This window comes from Microcaecilia unicolor, chromosome 10 (genome assembly GCF_901765095.1).
Source record: "Microcaecilia unicolor chromosome 10, aMicUni1.1, whole genome shotgun sequence".
NCBI classification, from domain to species: domain Eukaryota; kingdom Metazoa; phylum Chordata; class Amphibia; order Gymnophiona; family Siphonopidae; genus Microcaecilia; species Microcaecilia unicolor.
In genome coordinates this window covers 180,586,841-180,609,454 of record NC_044040.1, presented here as the reverse complement: position 1 = coordinate 180,609,454, position 22,614 = coordinate 180,586,841, and the positions used below count along the sequence as shown (strand labels likewise).

At 46.6% G+C, this 22,614-nt stretch overlaps 1 protein-coding gene across 3 annotated transcripts in view; it reads right to left on the bottom strand.

The window, feature by feature from the left end:
• TSC22D2 (TSC22 domain family member 2) overlaps positions 1 to 22,614 on the bottom strand; it is a 193,019-nt gene that overhangs the window by 72,537 nt on the left and 97,868 nt on the right. The window contains exon 3 of one of the 3 annotated variants that reach the window (XR_003943537.1): positions 18,788 to 18,935. The exons of the other annotated variants lie outside the window; for them this stretch is intronic. The gene's annotated coding sequence lies outside the window, so the exon portion shown is untranslated. The remainder of the gene's footprint in view (positions 1 to 18,787; positions 18,936 to 22,614) is intronic. 3 annotated transcript variants of the gene reach the window in all.

Genomic DNA, 22,614 nt, shown 5'->3' with positions numbered 1-22,614 from the left:
GTCAAGGGATAGGAGGCAAGGTTCTGGTGTGGATTAGAAATTGGTTATTGGACAGAAATGGGAGGGTAGAGTTAAATGGTCATTTCTCTCAATGGAGGAGGGTGAACAGTGGAGTGCCACAGGGATCTGTACTGGGACCGGTGCTATTTAACATTTATAAATGATATGGAAATCGGAATGATGAGTGAGGATCAAATCTGCAGATGATATAAAACTATTCAAGGTTGTTAAAACACGTGTAGACTGAAATATTGCAGGAAGACCTTAGGAAATTGGAAGACTGGGCATCCAAAAGGCAGATGAAATTTAATGTGGACAAATGCAAGGTGATGCACATTGGAAAGAATACTCTGAATCAAAGTTACCTGATGCTAGGGTCCACCTTAGCAGTTAGCACTCATGAAAAAGATCCGAGTCGTAGATATGCTGAAATCTTCTGCTCAGTGTGCAGCAGCGGCCAAAAAAGCAAACAGGATGCTAGGAATTATTAGGAAAGGGATGAATTATTAGGAAAGGGATGAATAAGACCAAAAACACTATAATGCCTTTGTATCGCTCCATGGTGCGTCTGCACCTTGAGTACTGTGTTCAGTTCTGGTTGCCATACCTCAAAAAAGATATTGCAGAATTAGAAAAGAGAAGAGTGACTGGCGCCCCCCCCCCCCTTTTTGAATTTTTAAAAAACATTTTCTGGTGGTCCAATGGACCACAACACCCCTCTCCCTGCATCTTATTTCCCTGGTGGTCCAGTGGACCCTGACCCCCCCTCCCACACACAATCTATTTTTAAACTTTCCCTGGGCGACTGTCTACACGTTCTACTCCATTCAGGATTTTGTAGACCTCAATCATATCGCCCCTCATTCGTCTCTTTTCCAAACTGAAAAGCCCTAACCTCTTTAGCCTTTCCTCATATCCTAACCCCCCCCCCCCCCCCCCCCCGGAACCTTTTCTAAAAAGTTTTCCTGGTGGTCCAAAGGACCAAGCCCCCTTTCCCTGCGCAGGCACACACCCCTCCCTGTATCTTTACAACGAGGTGGCGGCAGGAGGGCAGGAGCAACAACTTCTTCCTCCTGCCTCGGGCTTGCCCGGAACAAAATGGCGGTGCCCTGGGTAGAGCTAAACACCATACAAGTGAAAAAAAAAACTCCTGCTATCCTGCCTCCACCACATTATAAAGGTAGAGGGAGAGGAGGGAAGGGTGGAGGGATGGTGTGGGTTGGGTGCGGAGGTGTGTGCGTGTGCAGGGGAAGGGGTTTACTCCACTGGACCACCAGGGAAATTTTTTAAAAAAGGTTCTGGGGTCATGGGGCGGGGGAGGTCGTGGTCCACTGGACCCCCAGGGAAAGTTTAAAAAAAAAGACTGGGGGGGGGGGGGGGGGCAGGGTCCCCTGGGCCACCAGAGTAAATTTTCAAAAAAAAAAAAAATAAAATAAAAAAAAGAGGTGGAGGTCCAGAGCATCAGAGCTGTCAAATGGATTTGACAGCAGCTTAAACACACAAACAGCATGGATGCACAAAGGGGGATCCATACAGCTCATCTGAATGTGATCCCTTTTGTTCATCGCTGGCCGTGATTCGCTAAATTTTAGCAAGGCAGCCCCGTATTTTACGGCTGCCTTTGTGCAATGGGGGGGCCTAAGTGTACAACACTTTACCAATAAAGAAACCGATATAGCTAACTTCAAACCAAACTTCCCACCCCCACTACCTTTCCCAATCACTCCCCTCATCTCTCCCCCCCCCCCCCCCCCCCCAAAAAAAAGTAGTGAAAGGACAGAGAGATGAGCTCACTCTGAGGAAAGACTGGCAAGCAAAATCACAGACACAACAACTGGTCAATTATGCTGCATTATTTTATAAAACTGTCCCCCCCACCCCCAGGAAGCTGGTCGAACGCCCAAGATGACATCATGGATCTCGTATCAAATATTTGTACGAACTTCTCTGATGTCCTCCCACTAGGAGATATTAATCTGCACCTAGAAAAACATGACACAAACACTAAAATTTTCATGGATTTCCTGAACCAATGGAACTTCAAAATGGCACAAGCCACTTCATCTCATGAGGTCATCAATTAGACTAGAAAATCACAACTGGGAAGAGGTATAGTCAGACCACAGAAAACTCACATTTATACATCAATGGGAAGAGAATGGTAAGAATAGAGAACAAGGACATCTTACACTTCTAGAACCAGAAAAAAGGTCGACAATCACAGATTCTGGACAACAGCACTAAATGAACGCTATCACCCAGTAACACCCACTTCCTGAGAAACTGGGATGAACTAAGCAAAAATACACTCAAATAACACCACTAAAAAAGAAAACAAAAAGTAAAAAGAAACCACATCCCTGGTTTAATAACGAGCTACTGGAGATGAAAAAATTTAGCAGAAAATGGTCAAAAAACAAATCAGACATGAACAAAAGAATAAGTACGAAAGCACTAAGAACATATAAAAACACAACAGAGCTAAAGCAGATTATAGCACACTAGTAAAACAGGCCCATTTGTCAAAGAAATGAAATGGGCGCTAGCAAGGTTATCCTCCAAATTCCAGCTTGGCCCCTCCCTCCCTCTCATCCGAGTTCCAGGCCTCCTTCCCTCTGTCTTCTCCGAGTTCCCGCCCCCCCCCCCAGTGTGTGAGTGCGCGAGTGTGTGTGCGAGAGAGATGGTGTGCGAGTGTGTGTGCGAGAGAGAGAGAGAGACCCCTATTTTTCAGTTGATAGAGTCTGAGAAACTATATCACAACATGACTGCAGCCTGTCGACATCTCTTCAATAGTCTTGTAAACCCTGCCAGCTCTATCAGGACCATCAGTGGCGAGGTGTCTTGCGAGATCAGCGCTTGCCCGATGTATTTTGAGCGGCACAGTATTCAGAACGTCAACGGCTAGCTGTGGCGTGAGTTGCTGCCTCGCGGCCATTCTCAGTTTGACTTAGCGCTCATTACGGGCTCCGAGCTCCATGACACCATCCTTCCCTCCGAGTTTCTGGCCCATCTTCTGTCCGATTTCCATGCCCCCTCCCTCCCTCTCTTCTGAGTTCTAGGACCCCCTTTCCCTCCGAGTTCCATGCCCCCCTGTCTTCAGAGTTCCAGACCCCCGCGCCTCCCTCCCTGTGGCAGCCCGACCTGCACTGGCCACCCTCTTCTCGTAGTACTGCGCCTGCCCCTCGACTTCCTGTGTGCTGGCTCTAATTTAAAAGTTGTTACCTCGTGGTCTGGCGGCAGCAGTGTAAGTCGAGCAGGCACGGCGCTTCAGCCTGCCTTCCCTTCTGTCTCAGCTGTGCCTCTGGTCCTGCCCTCATTTCCTGTTTCCGGAAGGGCGGGACCAGAGGCAGAGCTGAGCCAGAAGGGAAGGCAGGCTGAAGCGCCGTGCCTGCTCTACTTGCTGCCAGCGTACACCGAGGTAAGAACTTTTAAATTACAGCCGGCACGCAGGAAGGTGAGGGACAGGCGCAGGACTGCGAGAAGGCGGCGGCCAATGCAGGTCAGACTGCCACTGAGAGAGAGAGAGCGAGGGAGGCGCGGGGGTCTGGAACTCCGAAGACAGGGGGACATGGAACTCGCAGGGGAGGGAGGGGGCAGGCCTGGAACTCAGAGGAGGAGGAGAGGGGACGATTCTCCGGCGATTGAATCCTCACCTCCAATGTTCTTTTGCTAGCTGGTGCTGGTTTCGCTTTCCTCTCATTGATCCGCCCTCTGACATCATCACGTTCCAATGCGAGGGCGGACCAATAGGAATTGTGTTACGAACCCAGGCATCCAGACGTAGAACGTTGGAGGTGCAAATTATTATATAGGATATGCAAACCCTGAACAGATTAATACAAAAAAAGTATTTGAACTCATGAACAGCCTACAGAATACCCAAGCTTTACTAGCATCAAATGAAGAACCATCAACTACAGATGAGCGAGCAAAATACTTTTGAGCAGAAAATAGAAACAAGATCAAATCTTTCTGTAGTACAAACATTCCTCACAAACTTTTTACATGAATGTGAAACCAGCAATCATAACTAGGCAGACAGAATCTGGTCCTCCTTTAAAATCCACAACCATATCAAGGCAGACAGAATCTGGTCCTCTTTAAAATACTCATAACCAGTTCAGTTATTATTGACAAAATACGCAAATGCAAATTGTCTACAAGATAGCTGCCCTAATTGCATGATGAAAAATCCAGACTGGTTCATCAAGTGTTTTACTGAACTCATAGAATATATGTTTTTGAATGGTCATTTCCCTTCTGATAAAGGAGACATCGTACTTACCCCAATCCCTAAAAACACCACTAGTAAGATCAGTGAACTCACAAACTATAGACCAGTGGCTTCAATACTATTATTGGCCAAAATGATGAAGGGTCTAGTACCACAACAAAGCGAATGCTACATACCTGTAGAAGGTATTCTCCGAGGACAGCAGGCTGATTGTTCTCACTGATGGGTGACGTCCACGGCAGCCCCTCCAATCGGAATCTTCACTAGCAAAATCCTTTGCTAGCCCTCGCGCGCCGATGCACACCGCGCATGCGCGGCCGTCTTCCCGCCCGAAACCGGCTCGTGCCGGCCAGTCTCATATGTAGCAAGACAAAGAGAAGGGAAGACACAACTCCAAAGGGGAGGCGGGCGGGTTTGTGAGAACAATCAGCCTGCTGTCCTCGGAGAATACCTTCTACAGGTATGTAGCATTCGCTTTCTCCGAGGACAAGCAGGCTGCTTCTTCTCACTGATGGGGTATCCCTAGCCCCCAGGCTCACTCAAAACAACAACCATGGTCAATTGGGCCTCGCAACGGCGAGGACATAACTGAGATTGACCTAACAATTTATCCAACTAACTGAGAGTGCAGCCTGGAACAGAATAAACATGGGCCTAGGGGGGTGGAGTTGGATTCTAAACCCCGAACAGATTCTGAAGCACTGACTGCCCGAACTGACTGTCGCGTCGGGTATCCTGCTGCAGGCAGTAATGAGATGTGAATGTGTGGACAGATGACCACGTCGCAGCTTTGCAAATCTCTTCAATAGTGGCTGACTTCAAGTGGGCTACCGACGCTGCCATGGCTCTAACATTATGAGCCGTGACATGACCCTCAAGAGCCAGCCCAGCCTGGGCGTAAGTGAAGGAAATGCAATCTGCTAGTCAATTGGATATGGTGCGTTTCCCCACAGCCACTCCCCTCCTGTTGGGATCAAAAGAAACAAACAATTGGGCGGACTGTCTGTTGGGCTGCGTCTGCTCCAGATAGAAGCCAATGCTCTCTTGCAGTCCAATGTGTGCAGCTGACGTTCAGCAAGGCAGGAATGAGGAGGGGGAAAGAATGTTGGCAAGACAATTGACTGGTTCAGATGGAACTCCGACACAACCTTTGGCAAGAACTTAGGGTGAGTGCGGAGGACTACTCTGTTATGATGAAATTTGGTATAAGGGGCCTGGGCTACCAGGGCCTGAAGCTCACTGACTCTACGAGCTGAAGTAACTGCCACCAAGAAAATGACCTTCCAGGTCAAGTACTTCAGATGGCAGGAATTCAGTAGCTCAAAAGGAGGTTTCATCAGCTGGGTTAGAACGACATTGAGATCCCATGACACTGTAGGAGGCTTGACAGGGGGCTTTGACAAAAGCAAACCTCTCATGAAGCGAACAACTAAAGGCTGTCCTGAGATCGGCTTACCTTCCACACGGTAATGGTATGCACTGATCGCACTAAGGTGAACCCTTACAGAGTTGGTCTTGAGAACAGACTCAGACAAGTGCAGAAGGTATTCAAGCAGGGTCTGTGTAGGACAAGAGCGAGGATCTAGGGCCTTGCTGTCACACCAGACGGCAAACCTCCTCCATAGAAAGTAGTAACTCCTCTTAGTGGAATCTTTCCTGGAAGCAAGCAAGATGCGGGAGACACCCTCTGACAGACCCAAAGAGGCAAAGTCTATGCTCTCAACATCCAGGCCGTGAGAGCCAGGGACCAGAGGTTGGGATGCAGAAGCGCCCCTTCGTCCTGTGTGATGAGGGTCAGAAAACACTCCAATCTCCACGGTTCTTCGGAGGACAACTCCAGAAGAAGAGGGAACCAGATCTGACGCGGCCAAAAAGGAGCAATCAGAATCATGGTGCCTCGGTCTTGCTTGAGTTTCAACAAAGTCTTCCCCACCAGAGGTATGGGAGGATAATCATACAGCAGACCCTTCCCCCAGTCCAGGAGGAAGGCATCCGATGCCAGTCTGCCGTGGGCCTGAAGCCTGGAACAGAACTGAGGGACTTTGTGGTTGGCTCGAGATGCGAAGAGATCTACCAAGGGGGTGCCAAACACCTGGCAGATCCGTCACACTACACGGGAATTGAGCGACCACTCGTGAGGTTGCATAATCCTGCTCAACCTGTCGGCCAGACTGTTGTTTACGCCTGCCAGATATGTGGCTTGGAGCACCATGCCGTGACGGCGAGCCCAGAGCCACATGCTGACGGCTTCCTGACACAGGGGGCGAGATCCGGTGCCCCCCTGCTTATTGATGTAATACATGGCAACCTGGTTATCTGTCTGAATTTGGATAATTTGGTGGGACAGCCGATCTCTGAAAGCCTTCAGAGCATTTCAGACCGCTCGTAACTCCAGAAGATTGATCTGCAGATCGCGTTCCTGGAGGGACCAGCTTCCTTGGGTGTGAAGCCCATCGACATGAGCTCCCCACCCCAGGAGAGACGCATCTGTGGTCAGCACTTTTAGTGGCTGAGGAATTTGGAAAGGACGTCCCAGAGTCAAATTGGACCAAATCATCCACCAATACAGGGATTTGAGAAAACTCGTGGACAGGTGGATCACGTCTTCTAGATCCCCAGCAGCCTGAAACCACTGGGAAGCTAGGGTCCATTGGGCAGATCTCATGTGAAGGCGGGCCATGGGAGTCACATGAACTGTGGAGGCCATGTGGCCCAGCAATCTCAACATCTGCCGAGCTGTGATCTGCTGGGACGCTCGCACCCGCGAGACGAGGGACAACAAGTTGTTGGCTCTCGTCTCTGGGAGATAGGCGCGAGCCATCCGAGAATCCAGCAGAACTATGAATTCGAGTTTCTGCACTGGGAGAAGATGGGACTTTGGATAATTTATCACAAATCCCAGTAGCTCCAGGAGGCGAATAGTCATCTGCATGGACTGTAGAGCTCCTGCCTCGGATGTGTTCTTCACCAGCCAATCGTCGAGATATGGGAACACGTGTACCCCCAGTCTGCGAAGTGCCGCCGCTACTACAGCCAAGCACTTCGTGAACACTCTGGGCGCAGAGGCGAGCCCAAAGGGTAGCACACAGTACTGGAAGTGACGTGTGCCCAGCTGAAATCGCAGATACTGTCTGTGAGCTGGCAGTATCGGGATGTGTGTGTAGGCGTCCTTCAAGTCCAGAGAGCATAGCCAATCGTTTTCCTGAATCATGGGGAGAAGGGTGCCCAGGGAAAGCATCCTGAACTTTTCTTTGACCAGATATTTGTTCAGGGCCCTTAGGTCTACGATGGGACGCATCCCCCCTGTTTTCTTTTCCGCAAGGAAGTACCTGGAATAGAATCCCAGCCCTTCTTGCCCGGATGGCACGGGCTCGACCGCATTGGCGCTGAGAAGGGCGGAGAGTTCCTCTGCAAGTACCTGCTTGTGCTGGAAGCTGTAAGACTGAGCCCCCGGTGGACAATTTGGAGGTTTTGAGGCCAAATTGAGGGTGTATCCTTGCCGGACTATTTGGAGAACCCACTGATCGGAGGTTATGAGAGGCCACCTTTGGTGAAAAGCTTTCAACCTCCCTCCGACCGGCAGGTCGCCCGGCACTGACACTTGGATGTCGGCTATGCTCTGCTGGAGCCAGTCAAAAGCTTGTCCCTTGCTTTTGCTGGGGAGCCGAGGGGCCTTGCTGAGGCGCACGCTGCTGACGAGAGCGAGCGCGCTGGGGCTTAGCCTGGGCCGCAGGCTGTCGAGAAGGAGGATTGTACCTACGCTTACCAGAAGAGTAGGGAACAGTCCTCCTTCCCCCAAAAAATCGTCTACCTGTAGAGGTAGAAGCTGAAGGCTGCCGGCGGGAGAACTTGCCGAAAGCGGTATCCCGCTGGTGGAGCTGCTCTACCACCTGCTCAACTTTTTCTCCAAAAATGTTATCCGCACGGCAAGGCGAGTCCGCAATCCGCTGCTGGAGTCTATTCTCCAGGTCGGAGGCCGCAGCCATGAGAGTCTGCGCATCATCACACCTTGAGCAGCGGCCCTGGACGCAACATCAAAGGTGTCATACACCCCTCTGGCCAGGAATTTTCTGCACGCCTTCAGCTGCCTGACCACCTCCTGAAAAGGCTTGGCTTGCTCAGGGGGGAGCTTATCCACCAAGCCCGCCAACTGCCGCTCATTATTCCGCATGTGTATGCTCGTGTAGAGCTGGTAAGACTGAATTTTGGCCACGAGCATAGAGGAATGGTAGGCCTTCCTCCCAAAGGAGTCCAAGGTTCTAGAGTCCTTGCCCGGGGGCGCCGAAGCATGCTCCCTAGAACTCTTAGCCTTCTTTAGGGCCAAATCCACAACTCCAGAGTTGTGAGGCAACTGAGTGCGCATCAGCTCTGAGTCCCCATGGATCCGGTACTGGGACTCGATCTTCTTGGGAATGTGGGGATTACTTAATGGCTTGGTCCAGTTCGCCAGCAATGTCTTTTTGAGGACATGATGCATGGGTACTGTGGATGCTTCCTTAGGTGGAGAAGGATAGTCCAGGAGCTCAAACATTTCAGCCCTGGGCTCGTCCTCCACAACCACCGGGAAGGGGATGGCCGTAGACATCTCCCGGACAAAGGAAGCGAAAGACAGACTCTCGGGAGGAGAAAGCTGCCTTTCAGGAGAGGGAGTGGGATCAGAAGGAAGACCATCAGACTCCTCGTCAGAGAAATATCTGATGTCCTCCTCCTCCTCCCACGAGGCCTCACCATCGGTATCAGACAAGTTCACAAACCTGTGTCTGAAGCCGTGCCCGGCTCGACTCCGTGGAACCACGACCACGGTGGGAGCGTCGAGAGGTAGACTCCCTCGCCCGCACCAGCGAAGCTCCCTCCGCCGACGGGGAGCCTTCTTGGGAGGCTACCGCAGTCGGTACCGCAAGCGTACCGGTAACGATGTCGGAGACCTCACCCCGGGCAAGGGGCCAGCCGGCGCCTCACTCGACGGTACCGGTGGCGCAAGCACCCCCGGTACCGGAGGGGAAGGGCGCAACAGCTCTCCCAGGATCTCTGGGAGAACGGCCCGGAGACTTTCGTGCAGAGCGGCTGTGGAGAAAGACATGGAAGCCGATGCAGGTGTCGATGTCAGAGTCTGTTCCGGGCGTGGAGGCTGTTCCGGGCTGTCCAGAGTGGAGCGCATCGACAACTCTTGAACAGAGGGTGAGCGGTCCTCTCAGTGCCGATGCCTGCTGGGTGCCGACTCCCTCGGCGACCCAGAGCTCTCGGTGCCGACACGGGAAGGGGACCGGTGTCGATGCTTCTTCGACTTCTTGGGACGAAGCATGTCACCGGAGCTTCCCGGCACCGACGAGGACGTAGAATCCAGCCGTCGCTTCCTCGGGGCCGAGGCCGAAGAAGGTCGGTCTCGGGGGGGGGGGGCTGTACCGCAGGAGCCCTCAGGGTAGGGGGAGACCCACCCGAAGGCTCACCGCCACCAGCAGGGGAATGAACAGCCCTCACCTGCACTCCAGACGAAGCACCACCGTCCGACGACATCAGCAGACGAGGAGGTCCCGGTACCACAGACGCCGACGCAGCCTTCTGATGTCTCAACCCCGATGCAATCGCGGCCGAGGATGAAGGTCTGGACGCTGGCGACGTCGATGCACTCGATACTCCCGGTGCCGATGCCGACGAAGAGCCCAAGAACAAAACGTTCCACTGGGCCAATCTCGCTACCTGAGTCCGCTTTTGTAAAAGAGAGCACAGACTACAGGCCTGCAGGCGGTGCCCAGCCCCCAGACACTGAAGACACGACGCGTGTCTATCAGTGAGCGAGATTACCCGGGCGCACTGGGTGCACTTCTTGAAGCCGCTGGGAGACTTCGATGTCATGGGCGGAAAAATCGCGCCGGCGAGATCAAAACTCGTAATGGCGAAGATGGCACCAGAAAAAAGGGGAAGAAAAACTTCGAACCGAGGCCTCAAAGGGGCCTACCCCGACGACGAAAGAAAACTTCACGGGGCAAAAACTAGAAATATAGGAAGGGGACAGACCGAAAAGGTCTCCTTCCGAAAGGATGTTTTTTATTTTTTATTAGCGAAGTCCAAAAAAGACGCGCGAGGTCGACTTTTCGGGGCGCGAACGGCGTAACACGACCGTACCGAGCGCGGACAAAAGAAGAGTGGCCGGCACAAGCCGGTTTCGGGCGGGAAGACGGCCGCGCATGCGCGGTGCGCATCGGCGCGCGAGGGCTAGCAAAGGATTTTGCTAGTGAAGATTCCAATTGGAGGGGCTGCCGTGGACGTCACCCATCAGTGAGAACAAGCAGCCTGCTTGTCCTCGGAGAATTAATGGAATACTTGACACAATTCTTAATCCTTCATAACTCTCAATCAGGTTTCAGACCACTATAGAGCACCGAGATGGTCATAATCACTAACAAAATTCAGACGACTAATATACCAAGGGCAGAAAATCCTACTACAATTCTATATGTCAGTGTTTTTTTATCTAGTTGATCACACAACACTAATGACCCTACTCGACAATATGGGAATTAGTGGTGCAGTGGTGGCATGGCTTAGTGATTTTCTAAGGACTAGAGCCTATATTGCAAAGATGTCTAATCAGTTTTCAGCCCCTTGAACCGCTGAGTGTGGGGTTCTCCAATTATCACCTATATTGTTCAATGATATGATGGCTCCACTTGGCAAAAACTGGAACAAAATGCGATTTAACGCATTCATATGTGTCGGTCACTATTTACATACTTTTTAACAACAATATCACAGAAATATTGGCTAAGATTAAAAAAGCTCTAGACCTTATAGAAAATTGGGCCACAATTTTCAAACTTAAGCTAGAGATACAACCAAATTACTGGTTCTATCTAGCCCACACAATCCCACTTCTTACAAAAACTTCACAATCGACCAACATATCAAATTGAAATACAACTAAAAATACATCTAACTCTTGAAAGTCAAGCATCAGCACACACATCAAAGTGTTTCAATACACTATGGAAACAGAGAAAAATTAAAGACTATTTTCCCCAATCATTTTGTCTAATAATGCAATCACTGATATTGTCATAGCTAGACTATTGTACAGCATATGTAGGGTGCAAAGAAAACATACTAAAATCGCTGCAAAGCGTTCAAAACACCACAGCAAGATATTTAAAAAGTCAAATATGAAAGAGCAACCCCATTACTTGAAATGCTCACTGCCTCCCAATAAAGGCAAGACTATTTTGCAAAACTAGAACTCACTTTCAAAATACTGTTTGGCATGTCTCCTGACTACATGCTAGACCTGAACTATCCCCAAGAAATGCAAGCCCAGAAACCAAAGGCTATTTACTACTTCATTTACCCATTACTTACAAAACCATCTACACGACTGGATTTAGCTAACTGGGGTCCAAATAGTGGAATTCAATACCAAGGTCACAAGAAACATTACAAACTATCTTCAGTTCAAAAAAAGAACTGAAGACCTAATTCAAGAATGTCTAAGTTAACTAAATACAATACTGCTGTTCCACACCACTTTGTAACTGTAGTACACCACTCATTTTGCCTAACTGTAAATTGTAAGCCAATTTGAGCCAAAACTTGTTTTTGAATAATAGTGGGATTCAAGAATGAATGAATGAATGAATGAATGAATAAATAAATGGTCAGAAGGAGAAAGGGAGGTAATGATGCCCCTGTATAAGACTCTGGTGAAACCTCATTTAGAATAGTGTGTACAATTCTGGAGATCATACATTCAAAAAGACAGAAACAGGATGGAGTCCAGTCCAGAGGGAGCCTACTAAAATGGTCACTGGTCTTTGTCAAAAAGTATATGGGGACAGACTTAAAAATCTCAATATGCATATTTTGGAAATCAGATAATACAAAAAGGTTTTGATGCGCAGGGACCTTAAAACATGCCTAAAATAGCATCATACACAACTTGCATCTTCTATTTTGCAAAATTTTGATAATATGGATCTTCAGATATAACAAACATGATAATACTCCTGGCTCAGCCAGGTGCCCTGAGCCCCCCCCCCCCCCCCTCCCAAACAGTGAGCTCCCCAACAGAGGATACTGTGGTGACCAGAACCCACTGCAGGCGATCCAGAGGAACTTCTCTCATCAAGTGAGCAAGACTATCCCACCAGGTGAGCATGGGTGGCAGAAGCAGAGACCAATGGAAGTCCTGTGAGGTCAGTGCCCATCGGGACAACAGGACCTGCTGCAGAAAGTGCGTATGAGCCCTCACCCAAGGCGCCACCCTCCAGCCACGGAGCTCAAGAGCTGCAAGTAATCCCAAACTGGGGGCTTCTGGGAGATCACACAATTGGTGAAATGCACTCAGAGCTTCTCTGTCCACTCCTCCAGAAAAAAACCCATCCCTCTGGCCATGTCAAAGCAGACCCCAAGATACTCCAGGGACTGCGGGCCTGATGGCTCTTGGGCTGGTTCACTGCCCAGGAATTAAAAAGGGAAATAACTGACGCGTCCGTTGGTGTCCCTTCCTAATCTAATGAAGGAAATTGAGGTATATTCGGGGGTATCTGGGTATAAACTCAATACAAGCAAATCCATAGGTATGGTAGTATTTATTTATTTATTTATTTATTTGTTGCATTTGTATCCCACATTTTCCCACCTATTTGCGGGCTCAGTGTGGCTTAGTAGGTGTGCCATCGGGATTAATGGAAACATTAAGGGCATCTTTTGCATTTCAATGGTCATCACGGGACCTTTGCTACTTGGGAGTGCAGATTCCCTGGAATTTATCGGAGTTATTTGACCTCAATTATCCGGCAATTCAGAAGGCAATATACAGCGATCTGGACTGTTGGAAGTCTATTGGTCTCTCTTGGTTCGGGCGGATAGCGGTAATTAAAATGAATGTTCTTCCTAGGTTGCTGTACCTGTTTCAAGTATTGCCTCTGCATCTTTCAAGGTCCTTTTTATCTAACTTACAAGCCAAATTGGTCAGCTTTATATGGCACCAGAAGCGTCCGCGTTTGCCGAGAGCCTTCTTGTATAAAAGTCGGCGAGAAGGGGGGCTGGGGGTACCGAACCTGTTTTGGTATCACTGTGTTGCTCAGGCCCGGTCAGCCATAGAATGGTTCCGCAGGGAGAGTCATAAGATGTGGGTTTCTATTGAACAGTCTCTGGTAGGTTCGCGTAGGTTGGGACAACTAATGTGGCTACCCAGCAAGCACAGAGGACGGGTGGAATGTTTTCCACCTGTCGTCCAGAATACTTTTTATTACTGGGATCTCTGTTTTCCGGAACGCCAACCTTTTTTTTCACGCCTAACGCCAATTGGAGATAATCCTCTGTTTGAGCCGGGGGTGGGAAGAACTCCCTTTCAGAGCTGGGCGGAGTTGGGACTGGAGATGTGGGGACAGCTGTATGAAGGGGGAGAGCTAGTGCCCTATGAGAAGCTTGCGGAAGACTTTCGGCTAAGGACACAAGATAGGTACGCCTACCTGCAACTGAAACATTTTCTGCAAACTTCGAAGTATAGAGCCTGTTTGCTAAGGGAGGTTGATCTCTTGGAAGAACTATGTGTTACACAGTTGGGAGTACCCGGGAGATGATCACCTCTTTATATGGGTATATGAGCCAGTGACTTAAGCCTTATCTTTTACATAGGCAAAACTGGGAAAAGGAGTTAGATTTTACCTTTTCAGAGGCAACTTGGGTGAGGTTAGAGAAGGGGCTCTTGAAGTCGGCTCTATATGTGGCAGTCAAAGAAAATGCGATTAAAGTATTTTATCGCTGGTATTTGACCCCAGTAAGACTGCAACATATGTTCCCTGCGGCATCCCCCAATTGTTGGAGGGCCTGCAAACTTAAGGCAGCCGCCTCGAAGGACGACCTTAAGGCCGCCTCCAATCTTTTGTCTTGGGCGTCTTTAGGGCCGTGCCACCTTCCACCGGCAACGCCGTTTTCTTAGTCACCGCAGTGATTAAAGAATCCACGGTAGGCAAAGAAAGGCCTCACGTTCACTTTCAGGCAAAGGATAGAGGCGAGACATAGCCCTAGCCACTTTGAGGCTCACTTCCGGGACATCCCATTGAGCCAAAATTAAGGTGTGCATGGCATCATGCACGTGGAAGGTTCTAGGCGGGCGCTTCGTCCCCAGCATAATGGCGGAGCCAACAGGGGCTGAGGGAGAGACGTCCTCCGGAGAGGAAATCTTTAAAATGCTCATGGCCTGCATTAACAGGTTGGGCAAATCCTCTGAGCGAAAGATCCGTGCTGCAGAGGGGTCATCCACTCCATCCGAGCGGGAATCCGTCTCCTCCAAGGAATCCCCAAAGGACCGTTGGGAGAACTCAGATACGCTGCCCTCATCTACATCAGAGGAAACAGCGTCCTCTAAGGCCTGGGAATCCACCCGAGGGCGTTTACTTCCGGGGGCCTCAACCCCTTTATCGGACAAGGGAGAAGGGCCAGCGTTCTGCATAAGGAAGGCCTGATGCAGCAGCAAAATAAACTCGGGGGAGAAACCCCCCAGACTGTGCACTTCAGCAGCCTGGGCCACAGCCCTAGACGCACCCTCAACCGGCGCTCGTAAGAGCGGGGGAGAAACATGCTGCGCATCCAAGATGGCGTCTGGCGCGACACTCCGCGAAGGAGCCGCGCGGGAAGAACGGCGCTTAACTTTAGCCGCTTTTTTGCCGTCGCCCAAATCAAGGGCGGCCATGGCATGAACGTCTCCCACCTCAAGGGCGGCCCAAGAAGAAGCCGTCCGAGCAGAGTGGCCGGCCAAGATGGCGGAGGCGAGCAGCGGGGGATGGGCGTTTATGGCGGGGAAAAACCGCCGCACCGGAGGAAGACCCGGGACACTGACCGGCCTCCGAACTGACACCCAACAAGGGCGAATCAGACTTTAATACCCCCGCATCCCCACTAGGAGCGCACACGCAGTCCGGGGAGCGATTCTTCGCGCCCTCGCCCTCCGACGCCATAGGCCACGTGGAGATCAATCGGGGAACCCCCTGCCCGCTATAAAAAAGGTAAAAATTACCTGCTTCTCGCTCCGAGCTGTAACGACCTGGTGTCCCAGTGAGTAGCTGCAATAAACGTTTAAATAAACGTCGAAATAAACGCCTTTAAGGACGTCCAAAATTTTTTTTTTTTTTTTTTTTAACGGAGCCAGCGGGAGGGGGGAGAAAAGGAGGGACCTGGCGCCACCAGGTTTGCACTTGCTCAAGAAGAGCCCTCAACCCCAGGCACTCAACAAAACCTAATTAGGCTTGGAGGCCTAGCCAGAGCTGCTGCTGTGTGTGATCACCACCTGCTGAGATAGAGAACATACTGAGGAGTTTCCGGCAGCACATGACCACATATAGGGAGGCAAAAGGATTGCTCTCTATCTCCACCTGCTGGTAGATGGACACAACCCACCAGTCTATGGATTGATCAGCATGATGATATGGAAGTTATTGTTTTGGGAGGATTTGTGTTGGACAGGGCTTTTTTCTGGGAGGGGCTGGGTTAAAAATGTAAAAATAAGAATATTGAAGCATTTCATAGCTGCATTGAATTTGTATAGATGTGACTGATTGAGAAGAGCTCTGTTATATTTCTGAGGATGTACTTATTACTCGGTGTTAAATTTGAAATGTTGAACCGTTGTATTGCATTTCAATGATCAATAAAGATTCTTATAAATTAAAAAAAAATAAAAAGGGAAATAACCTGCGAGGTAGCAAATCTGGCCTCCAAAGCAGTCAGCTCGAATCAGCCAAATACCCTGATACCAGCGGTGCGCAGCCCCCCCCCCCCAATCACCTTGGAAAATGTGTGTGGCGCCATAGCCAGGCCAAGGCCCAAAACTGAACGTGCTGCCCACACACAGAAGCAGTTATCTCTTGTGATGATCTGCAGTGGGGAAGCGGAGGTAGGCCTCTGCAAGTTCCAGGAAGTCAAGAACTCCCCTGACCACACCAAGGCAATGACCATGCAAAGCGCTTCCATCCAGAAGTGCTGGACTCTCAGACAAGCATCTACCTCCATGATGTCCAGGATGGGGTGAAAGAAACCACCCTCTTCGGGAACATGAAATAGATATAGTACCTGTCCAGACCGTCCTCTGCCAGCAGAACAGGTTTCACTACTTCTATATCACAGAGATGCTGAAGTTTAAGAGCGACAGAGCCAAGTCGCAGGGAAATGACAAAGGCTTCTGGGACCGGACAGGTGAACTCCATGGAGTACCTCCTTCTCGACCATCTCCAGAACCCCCTGATCTGAGGTGATGCGGGACCACTCACTGCGGAAGAGACAGTCCTGCCTCCCACTGTAAACAATGAGGGGCCCAGTCCACCCTCACTGGGCACGCCAAGTGGCTGCGGTCCTTTGTTATCTGCTTTGGATATATTTAGGTAGTATTTGGTAGATGTTCTAAAGTTGTCTGCAGATTCTTTGCCCCCTCTTATGAGAGCCCAGTATGTTATGGGTACTGGAAGATCTTCTGGCTCAGAAAATCAGAGTCCATGGAAGGGCAATAATGAACCTAACATTTGGGGGATCTTCATTACAGGTGGTTAAACAGAGAACTATGTTGCTGGTTTCATTTGCTCTTGAACCTGATTGCAATACTGTTTTGAAACTTTCCTTTACACATTTAGAAACATTGTTTTTTGGGATCTAAAATATGTGTTTTTCCTGATTTAGCTAGAGATATGCAGATGATGCATAAGGCTTTCCTGGCTCTTCAACCCAGGGTATAAGCCTTAGGTGCTACCTTTCTGTTAAGATTTTTTGAGGGTAACCAATTTCAGCTTTTTGACCCCAAACAATTGGAAGATTTTCTAAGGGCTAAGGAAGATGTTAACCCTTTAGTGTCCAATGTTCCCGTAATAAGCCATATGGGAACAGATTGATGGGAACATTGGACACTAAAGGGTTTTAATGTCATTATGTAGTTCTCATGTTCAATGTGTCTGGCTAAAGATGGTATCTTGGGGGAGGGGGGTGACTTCTGTTTTAATCTTGTTAATTCATTATGGGGTCCTTTTACAAAGTCGTGCAAGCATTTTAAGCATGTGCAAAATGCTAGAGATGCTCATATATCCCTATGGAAATCTATAGCATTTAGTGCACACTAATCATTAGCGCGCGCTAAAAATGCTACCATACCTTTGTAAAACACTCCCTATATTTTCCTTGTTCTTGGATCTAATTTCTTAAGTTTTGAACAAAATTATGTTTCCTTTTTCCTTTAATATATACATAATGTATTTTTGCTAGGATTTCTATGTATCCCAGAATTATGGTGATATGTTATATAATGAAACCTTAAACAATTTAAAAAAACTGATCTGAACAAGACAGGCTGTATATAAAATGTTTATAATAGTACGGGAATGTTAAGGGCTTTGTGTATGCTGTGTGGTTATTGATATGTTGAAAGTCAGCTTATGTACTTGTTTGTGCCATGCAATAAACATGATTTAAATATAAAATGTTTATAATAATCATAAAGGTAGCATGGATCAATTACAACCTAAAAGGTATCAGTGATATATTGGTTCTAGACAGGTCATGTATTTGTCACAGTTCGATTTCCTTCTCTTTCTATGAAATTGAATGGAATTGAAAAAAAACATTAAAAGAAATGGGTTGAGTAAACAAAATGGAAGAGAAAAAGTAAACAAAATTGAAAGACAGAAAAAGTAAACAAAATTGAAAGAGAGAAAAAATTTGATTTTAAATTCTTTTAAGCACCTTCAGTCATCAAAGGTATTACCAGAAGACAGCCTGCAGATATCTTAAAATAATGGATTAGTATTTCTGGTAATAAACAGCCACAGAATTCATCCTTATTTTTCACCATTTATGAAGGCAACCGACTTAGGTGTTAACATACAAGGAGCCACAAAACTTTCCGACTATATGTTCCGGTGATGAACTGAGCAAACAATGACTAGAGTTTTTAATATATCTTTGCAATAATGAAAAAGTAGCTTAGCATGCAGCACAAAGTAATACCAATACATTTATACATATTTTCTTGTTTTAAAAAGCAAAAAATTGTTTTGGCTTATTTTTTCTCATCAAATCAGCTTTAAAGTTAAAATTAATTGAAGCTGAGGTAATAAAAATGAATTTATTCATAGATGGGGCCTATGCACATAAAATGCCTCAGAACATTCAAAGTAGCATTTCAGGCTTTTGCACATAGGCCCTATTTGCAAAAACAAACAAAAATAAAAAAACACTGGGGCTCATCGTTGTGGTAAGCCAGTTGATTCAAATTATTTTTACGTGTTACAGCAATGCAGAAGCATGCAAAGCAGCTAAATTTTTTTTTCCTGCTGGCACATAACTACCCCTTTGCACAATGGTTAGCAGAAAAAAAAAAACTGCAGTTTTTTTTTTTTTTTTTTTTAAAGAGACCCACAATTTTCACATGCAATTTTTCTATGTATCTGGCAAGAAACACTGTGGATTTAAACATCAGGCTCATTGTATGCTAAGGACATAACTTCTCATGAGCTGAAAAAAACACAGGAAACAATGACTATGTACGATATACAAAAAAACTAATCCAGAGCGTCTTACCAATTTTCTCATCTGATGAGACACCCTTGTGGCCAACATTCAGTTCTTAGTGGCTAGAATAACCCTCCAACCATATTGAGGGCATCACAACTTTAGACATTCTCCATTCGATCAATTTTATGTCATATTCCTCCTCCGATGCTGCTCTCTAAAAAAAAGTTCTAGTACAGCATTACTTTAAAGTAAATGTTTTAACTACCTTCCTTAAAGTTGAAGCAAAAAATATAGCTCTTCTAGTACAGTTTTTTTTATTGCAAACAGCTGTAAATTAGTTTATTAAATGTCAATTTAACATTTTACTTCAATCTACATGTGTAGTTTTTAGTAAGAAACTAAGCCATAATTGAACTTTATCATTACAGTGCTGTTCCTTTACAGACTGACATCAAATGCACAGTACTTACCTCTAACTAGTCTTCTCCAAGGACAGCAGGTTTAAAAAAAAAAACAAACCACCCTACTCACATCTAGGTGAAATGACAATGTTCAAGACAGAACATATGCTAGCTTGAGCTATAAAAGCCCAACTTTTTTTTTTTAAACTTATGTACAGCAGTCCCCATCTTAACTATATGGAATGAGGCACCCTCAATTATATTACAATGTCTTACAAAAAAACAGCAAGAGGAAATGGAAAGTATGTGTAACTAATTTACCAAGCTGTCCAGAGAATGCCAGTTACAAATTATGAAAAACTACTTTCTCTGAACAAGCAGGACTCAAATCTGTCCCACATGGAGGGAGCAACCAAGCTACAGGTTACCCATGTCCTTTAACCAAACTTTTGATGCAACCAACACAAATGGGTGCTTGGAAAGAAACGGATACTGAAGAAGTTGTCAGTTTTTAAACTAATTTTTGTACTGACTAGCCAAATTTACTATCATGTGAACTGGAAACTAAACTGAAATGAAAAGTAAACAAATGAACTGATCTCCATATGTAGCTTTGCATATTTCCTTGACTGGTGCACAAGCTAAAGGTCAGCCATAGAAGCTGCTATTGCTCCAAATATGTTTCTGTGTGGCCTTTCAAAGTTAAGCCTACATTATTACTACTGCAAATTATTTTTTGAAATGTATATCCATTTACTATCATGTTATTTTACTGCAAGACTAGGTTTGTTATGGCTGTAAATACAAGGCTGAGTGGAGTTTGAGACACCTTTCATTCTGTCAATGCAAAAAGACAGTACCTTACAGTGCACACATGTGAGGTGGTCTCTATTGTGTGGCCTAGACCACACACACAATGTTGGAAGAGACAGACTTTAGTAAAAAAAAATCAGACACTTTTTCCAAAAGGAACTTTGGATATGCTCTCAAACATTTACAAGAATTTTACGTACTGGACAATAAAACTAGTAACTTGTACAGAGATGACTACAATAAGAAATACTTCTGTCACTGCTGGAGGGAGGTTGGAGGGATATAGTAAATCAGGTCAGTAACATGGACCATTTGGCCTTTGTCTTCTGTGCAGAACATGCAGCTTACCCTCCTCTATGCCTTTATATTTTAGAATTGTACCTGTAACTCTGCAAGTTACACCCCTCTGTGTCATTTGTTTTCTTTTGATCCCCCATCCACAGGTTAGATAGGGACCAGTCTACATTTATTCCCCACTTTTTTGAATTTCACCACTGTATTTGTCCCAATCACCTGCACCAGGAGGGCATTCCAAAAATCTACAACCCTTTACATGAAAAAGTACTTCCTGATGTTGCTTTTAAGCTTAAAAACATAAGAACATAAGAGTGGCCATACTGGTTCAGGCCAATGTGGCCAAGCCAGGTCACAAGTACCAGTTAACAGCAACATTCCATGCTACCAATCCTGGGGCAAGCAGCTGCCTCCACATGTCTGTCTCAACAGCAAACTATGGATTTTTTCCTTCAGGAACTTGTCCAAACCTTTTTTTTAATCTAGATATAACATCTGCTGTTACCACATCCTCAGGCAAAGAGTCCCAGAACTTAACTATTAATTGAGTGAAAAGATATTTCCTCCTGTTTTAAAAGTATTTCCTTGCAGGTTTCATTTCATAATCTCTAGTTTTATAGCTTCTTTGAAAAAGATTTGGGTGCTCATTAATACCTTTCAAGTATTTAAATCTGTATCGTATCACCGCCTTTTTTTCTCTCCTCTAGAGCACACATTCAGGTCTTCTGATGTGGACCCCATGCCATTTTGATCACCTTCTATTGAACCACTTCAATTCTTTATATCCTTAGTAATATATGGACTCCAAAACTGAATACAGTACTTCAAGTGGGGCCTCAATGACTGTACGAGGGCATTACCACCTCCTCCTTTCTGCTGTCTATGCCTCCTATACACAGCCTAGCATTCTTCTGTGTTTGGCCACAGCTTTGTCACATTGTTTTGCCACCTTGAAATCCTCAGACACCTTATCCTGAGGTAACTTATGTTCCATGCACAGCCTAGCATTCTTCTGTGTTTGGCCACAGCTTTGTCACATTGTTTTGCCACCTCGAAATCCTCAGACACCTTATCCTGAGGTAACTTATGTTCAATGCATATCTGTCTCTCTCCTCCTATCATAAATGACTCTTCTGTATTTTTGCATCAGAGAAGGCATTACTCTGCATTAAAGCTTAACTGTCACGCTTTAGCCCACAATTTTGGTAGGTCACTTCTCATGCCGTCTACTCCCTGCAAGGTGTCCACACTGTTGAAAATCTATGTCATTTACATTAGTACGTAAGTATTGCCATACTGGGAAAGACCAAAGGTCCATCTAGCCCAGCATCCTGTTTCCAACCGTCGCTAATCCAGGTCACAAATACCTGGCAAGATCCCAAAAAATGTACAAAACATTTTATACTGCTTATCCCAGAAATAGCTAGATCCATTTCTTGGTCAGCAATTCCTAATGTGGAACCTTGCATCACTTAACTAAAGTTCAGGTTCCCCTTTCCCACATGCATCACTCATCACTTTCCACTTCATATTAAACATCATCTACCATTTGAATGCCCAGTCTCTCAGTCTCATAAGGCCCTCTTGTAATTTTTCACAATCCTCTTTTTTTTTCTTTATAAAATAGTCTCTACCATTTTGCCCGGCACCAATGTCAAACTCACTGTTCTATAACTTCCTGGATCACCTCTGGAACAAATTTTAAAAATCGGCTTTACATTGACCACCCTCCAATCTTCCGGTACCATGCTTGATTTTAAAGATAAATTACATACTACTAACAATAGTTCTCCATTTTTCAATTCTATCAGTTTTCTGGGATGAGTCCCATCCTGGTGATTTGCTACTCTTCAATTTGTCAAATTGCGCCATTATATCTTCCAGGTTTAAAGAGATTTCATTCAGTTTCAATGACTCATTAGCTTTGAATACCATTTCTGGCACCGTTTTCTCCCAAATCTTCCTTGGTGAAAACAGAGGAAAAGAATTAATCTCTCTGCTATGGCTTGGTCTTCCCCAACTGCCCCATTTACCACTCAGTCATCTAGCGGTTCAAGTGATTATTTTGCTGACTTCTTGCCTTTAGTATAAAGTTTTTACTATGTGTTTTTGCCTCCTACACAATCTTTTTTCAAAGTCCCTCTTTGCTTTCCATATCAGCGCTTAGCAATTGACTTGCCACTCCTTATGCTGTTTCCCATCACTTTCAGTCAGATCCTCCTTCCGTTGTCTGAAAGATTTTCTTTCAGCTCTAATAGTTTCCTTCACCTCACTTTTTAAACATGCTGCCTATTTGGTCTTCCTTCTTTTTTTAATACATGGAATATAACTTGCCTGGGCTTCCAGGATGGTATTTTTGAACAGCATCCACGCCTGATGTACATT